This window comes from Peromyscus leucopus, chromosome 3 (assembly GCF_004664715.2).
Source record: "Peromyscus leucopus breed LL Stock chromosome 3, UCI_PerLeu_2.1, whole genome shotgun sequence".
NCBI classification, from domain to species: Eukaryota; Metazoa; Chordata; class Mammalia; order Rodentia; family Cricetidae; genus Peromyscus; species Peromyscus leucopus.
The window spans coordinates 61,387,580-61,393,579 of record NC_051065.1 but is presented as its reverse complement, the minus strand read 5'-3'; the positions used below and the strand labels follow the sequence as shown (position 1 = coordinate 61,393,579).

At 51.6% G+C, this 6,000-nt stretch overlaps 1 protein-coding gene across 1 annotated transcript in view; it reads left to right on the top strand.

Annotated features, from left to right (window-relative positions):
* Positions 1 to 652: 652 nt before the first annotated feature.
* The window catches only part of Kcnh2 (potassium voltage-gated channel subfamily H member 2), a 44,329-nt gene continuing 38,981 nt past the window's right edge, over positions 653 to 6,000 (top strand). Inside the window, exon 1 of the mRNA XM_028879569.2 lies at positions 653 to 749. The gene's annotated coding sequence lies outside the window, so the exon portion shown is untranslated. The remainder of the gene's footprint in view (positions 750 to 6,000) is intronic.

Here is a 6,000-nt window from a genome sequence, read left to right as displayed (position 1 = left end):
TGCTTTCAGGTCCCTGGCCTTGAGGCCCCTGCCCATCCCTACTGACTTGCATCCTCAGAGAGGCAGGCAATGGAATCAGGCCCCTCCTCCTGGGTATTTCATCGTCTCATACTCTTGGCTAGACCTGACCCACCTGGCTCCTGTGTCCAGCTATGACTTTGACTCCTCGACAACCAAGAACTCTTCTTTTTGAGCGTCTGTTAAGGAAGACGCGACTGGCCTCAGTGTCAAGGTTATGACCACCATCACGAATGGACACCTTCCGGACTTCGTGCCTGTGCTGCTGGCCCTAGCCCTTGATACAGGTCTTCTGACCCCAGGTCTCCCATCCCATCTTTCCCACCACTGCCAGGTTCTTGTCGGGGTTGGCCTCATTCTTTGTCTTCACTTGAAACCTTCGACTGAACCTACAGCTACTCTAACATGCTGGCCCAGCCCATCTCCCAGTTTACTCTCCACGATCATTCTTGATAAGTTGGCTTTCTCGAACACTCCATGCTTTTGTGCCTTCAGGCCTCTGTTCATACCATCCCTCATTCTTGCTTTTCCTCTCAGACCGGAGAAAATCTTCCCAACTGCCCCGGGGCCAGCCTTGGACTTGGAGATGTCATCCCATCTTGCCTTGTAGAGAGGCAAGCAAGGAAAGTGGCTGACATCTTCTAGATGTGTTGATGTGGAGATCTGTCTGGTGCTCAGTCCAAGCTTCTGTGTTTTCCCAGAAGCTCCAGATAGTCCATCCGCCTGGGAAGGTATGTGGATTCATTCCTGCCCAACTAGTCCCCTGTGTGGCTGCCTTGATGCCAGGGTTCCCTGATGGGCAGGGTGAGATCCTCAGAACTCATTGTCTGATGCCCTTCTCAGCTGCTGTGACTTTTCTGTTCCCACATGTCACACTCGTATCTTATTTAGATCCTTCCCCTGGACCCTGTTGTTTCTTTTCCTGGTCTCTCTGAGGCATCATCCCCAGTAATTCTCCTAAACTTCCAGTGCCCTGAGATCTGCTTCCTAGAGGGTGCTATACAGTGCCAAGGGGCTCCTGGCTTCTCCAGCACTTCTCTTCTATATGCTCCAAAGCTCTTTGTCACCCTGACCCAGAGTCTGGGAACATCTCTTACTGCAGTTCCTTGGGGTTGTGATTTCTATTTTTTATCTATCTATCTATCTATCTATCTATCTATCTATCTATCTATCATCTATTTATCTACCTATCTGTCATCATTTATTTATATACTTTTATTTCATGTGTAAGAATGTTTGCCTACATTTATATGTATGTGCATCGTATATGTTCAGTACCTAGAAGGAGGCCAGAAGAAGGTATTGGGTCTCCTAGACCTGGTTGTGATCTACTCTGTAGGTGGCAGGACCTGATCCTGGGTTCTCTGAAGAGCAGCAAACTCTTTTAACTCCTGGGCCATCTCTCCAGCCCTTGGGTTGTGGAGTCTAAGCAGCCTGCTCTGTGTGAGAGTACCTTCTGCTCCTTGGGGTCCCCTGCTGGCTTTGGACCCTCTGCAGAGTAAGTGCCCCCTAAATTAGCTCTGCTGCAAATGTGCTTAGCCACCAGGCCCCAGGGCTGTGTTTTGGAGGCCGAGGGGAGAGGCTCTTAGGATGGGTGTGGCTGAGGTAACAGGGCTGGGTGAAGGGACAGGGTCAGGAGGGAGCCTTGTTCAGCCACAGGAGGAGATGTGGAGTAGATAGATATGTGGGGCAGAACGCACCAGGCTAGAGAAAAGGAAAATAAATCCCAGAAGAGTCAGAGGCAGAACCTCTCACGATAGGCGAGGAGGCACTTCTGGTCTGTCTGACTTCGCCACTGAGGCACTTTTGGTGGGATTGGTGTGGTGGCAGCAGGAGGAGAGAGGAGGAGAGGCTGGCCAAGATTCAGTGTTCTTTCCTGAGAATCCCTGACTTTCTGATGCACAGCAGGGGACTGTGGAGGTTGATAATGACAGTGTACCCCAAATGCCAACAACTCAAGTAGAAAGGGTTCCAAATGTTTTTGTTTGTTTGTTTACCATGAACGATGGCAAATGTTTGGGAAGCCCTGGCTGGTCTCAAACTGGCTATGCAGCCAAGAGCCTTGAGCTCCAGGGCTTTCTGCTTCTACTCTCCAAATGCTGGGATTACAGGCGTGTGCTCCTATGTCTGGCTCACCTGAATTTCAGCATGGCACAGGAGATATATATATATATATCTCCAAACATCACATAGCAGTATCTTGTATGTATGTGTATAGTTTTGCTTGTCAATTAAAAACCAAACCAAGGCTGGGTGCTGGGGTAGGTGTGGTGGTGCAGGCCCTTAATTACAGTACTAGGAAGGCAGGCAGAGCTCCGTGAGTTCGAGGCCAGCCTGGTCTACATAGAAAGTTCCAGACCAGCTAGAGCTACCCCGGGACACTGTCCTGAAACCAAAAAAACTCACACCAAGCCAAAGACCAGTGACTATGCCCCAGCCCTCACCAGCTGCTGACTCTTCCATTTCTAAGATGAGGTTCCTCCCTGTCTCCTAGGGCGTCAGAGGTTTGCTTCTGCTGTTTGCCGGCAGCCCTGCTGGACCTCACTAATGTTGTACATCTTAGTGACTGATTTCTCATACCGGCAACTCTATTGTATTTATTTAATAACTGCTTTTTAAAAAAGTTATAGCTGGGATTTTTTTTTAAAGTTTCAGGGGTGCATCTCCATTGAAAGGAAATCACAGATTTAGTGTAAGGTATCGAACTGGACGGGGCTTGGTTGATGGGCTGGTTAGGAGCCCAGCCCCTCCATCCCCGATGGTGGGCGGTGTTGCAGCTCGTGGGAAGGTTAACACAGACCTCAGTCATCACTGGTTGACAGGGTGACAGGCTCCCGTGGGTGAGGAGGGGCCCCTTCCTGGCAGGGCCAGCTCTCTGGTGCCTCCTGTACCCCCTGCACCCTCCTAGACCCCAATCTTGCCTTTTAGCTCAGACCAGAGGTCTGTGTAAGCCTGGGAGCGGAGTGATTGCTCTGATCTTGGGGTGCCTGTGTTGGGAAAAGAAGGCCCCAGGTCCGGGGTGTGCGTGGAGGGGCCCTCGGGGCTAAGAAGGTGGTGGGCGGCAGGAGCAGAAGGCCCTGGCTCCTCCTGGTCCAATCCTAAGTTGTTCAGTGTGAGCTGGAAGTGCCCCACCCTCCCCACTATGAGCAACTTCCTTCCCGCTTGCTGGCAAGGACTGGGTGGGGAACCGAGGGGAACGGAGGGAAGGGAGGAGGGTCTGCCAGCCTGGAGGCCTCCCTCGTACTCAGGATGTAACTCATGCTGTGTGTGGGGAGAGGTCTGCTGGGCTTCCAGGTTGCAAGATGGGGCTGGGTCTTTAGGAGGACTTTGGCTAAGAGCCAGGGAAGTGCAGGTGCCGCCCGCAGGCAAAGGAAGGGTTTTTGCTCGGCTCAAAAGGACTGCTTTGTTGGCCTTGGGCGCCCTCTAGCTGCTGTTGCGATTCCCGAGATAGCCACATGAGGGAAGCAGAGAGCCAGAGAGAAATGATCTGTGCTAACAAGTCTTGGGGTCAGACCCCAAACAGACAGCGACACACAGGGAACTAGCCAACTGTCTTGGGTTTCTGACTTAATGGTGTCTCCACAGTGGCCCTCTGGGGCCCCTAAAGCTCCCGATGGTGATTCCATCTGCAGCTCTTTCCCAGAGGAAGGAAGCCTTCTGGGAGTAAGCCTCTTTCTGCCCTCCTTTTTGCACAAACCCTCATAGGGCCTGCCAAGCCAGAAGCACAGGAGCGCTGTCTACCACATAGGAGAGTGAAGCATCAGACGTCATGACTCCTGTAAGAAGAGGCAGTTTCTGTATCCCAGGGAGCCAGGGAATGGACCGTTGGGGCTATTCCATGCTGCTGATGGGCTCCCTAGGGCAGGGCCTGTTGAATTTCCTGTTCTCACCCAATGATCTGGAACCACACCTGTCTACCGGCTTTCAGCCTCACGGGAAAGCCTTGTGGTACAGAGGCTTTTGGAAGCCTTCCTACTTGTTCTGGCAGGAACTACCAGCTTGGGGGCTCTTAGGTCTGTTTCATAGAGACAGTAATTATGCTCAGAAGGGCTCCCCCATCATGGCCCAATCACTGGCCAAAAAACCCACTTCCTTTTTGGGGGACAGAGTTTAATTTTGTAGCTACAGGTTAGCTGTAGCACAGGCTGGCCTTGGGCTTTTCTGCCTCAATTTCCTGACTGCCATGGTTACAGGTGTGTGCCACCAGTCCCAGCTAAGATTCTACCGCTAAGATTCCACAGTAGGAACCGGGATCTCAGAACAGAAATTTGGTTGTGGTGGTGGAGGATAAAAGTGTGTGTGTGTGTGTGTGTGTGTGTGTGTGTGTGTGTGTGTGTGAGAGAGAGAGAGAGAGAGAGAGAGAGAGAGAGAGAGATAGAGATATGCAAGCACATATATGTGCCTGTGACCACGTGACCAGTATGTCCTGGGGCACTCACACTGACCAATCTCATCATCTGGTTCTCGTGCTTCCGAAATTTATTTGGAACAAAAACATGGCTGTGGAGGTGAATGTGAATGTGTTAACATCCACCTGAAAATGCTCTTCATTCTTGGTATCTGGTGTGAGGATGAGTGTTTAGGGTCAGGCTGAGATCTCCTGAATGGTGATGGTCAGGATTTCTGTCTCAGGCCTTGGGGACCCTGCATGGAACTCTATCACTTATCAGTGCAAGGCTCTGGGATGAACCCAGACTTCAGATAGACAGCTGTCGGGGATCTGTCCAACAAACAGCCTCCCACTTCCTCCCCTCCCCTCTCGGCTCCAGTCCCTCAGGCTGGCCCAGTTTCCTGGTGTGGTTGCTGTGGTGCTGGGTCCCTTGGGAACCAGGGTTTAAGCATCAAGTATGCCAAGCATGGAAATTCCGTAGCAACCAGCCCCGGAGATCAGCTGGGAGGGTGTGCTTCCTTGGCCTCCTGGGTACCCCAGGGAGGGGCTGGACCCTCTCTCCACACAAGAAGGGAGGAGCAGCCCTTAGAGGCTCTGCAGATGTGGAGACAGGGGCATTGTGACACCTGAAGGAATTTGGATCACCGTGAAGTTGCTGTCTTTTAGTTTTTAGGAGAGAAGTCTGTTTTGGCACATGGTTTTGGAGGTTCCAGCCCACTATTAGTTGCCTTGTCGCTTTATGATAGTGACCAGCAGCAAGTCACAGATATGATGGAGCAAAGCTGCTCATTCATGTGGCTGGGAAACAAAGCACTGTGGGCTTTTCTTTCTGTCCTTCCAAGTAGACTCCCGGTTACCAGCCTAGGACCAACGAGTAAGGCAGCTCTGATGAATTTGCAGCTGATAGGCTGAGGTCGTCTTGGGATTCCCATTTTGAGTTCTGGTTTCCTAAACCCTAGCTTAGGCTGCTTCAGGTAATGCTGGCTCCTGTTCCCAGTGGAGTCTGAAATAAATGGGGTTGTGCCTCATAGATCCAGAAGGCGGAGTGCCCTGCCTGGGCCCTTTCTTTTTCAGGGTGGGAGGACTTAGTCCCCATCTGTGATGGGTTTCTACTGTCACCTTCCCATACTCACTGGCTGTGTTCGCTGGTGATTTCCAAAAGGAAAGGGATGGGGTCCTGACCCCAGCTCTCAGCCCCACCAGGTGGTTATACCTTCCCTCCCCTACTCCCCTACATGAAGCCGGAGCATCCATGGAAGGTATCGATTTTGGGGTTTTGAACGCAGGACTATGTAACTTCTCTTGTCAGATGGTATTTGTATTTGGCTCCTACAATATTGTCTTCATATAGCATCTTTTCTTCTTAATTGACTGCAACCCTTTGAGGTCAAGGGACAGACTTCAGACCTCGTGTTTCACTGGGTGACCTGCACAGTATGGCACACCCAGAAAGCTATGGGTGGCCCGGTGAGACGGCTCAGCAGGTGAAGGTGCTTGCTGCCAAGCCTGGTGACCTGAGCCTGATCCCTGGGACCCACATGCCAGTGCAAAGGACTCCTGCAGATTGTTTTCTAACCTGTATATGTGGGCTG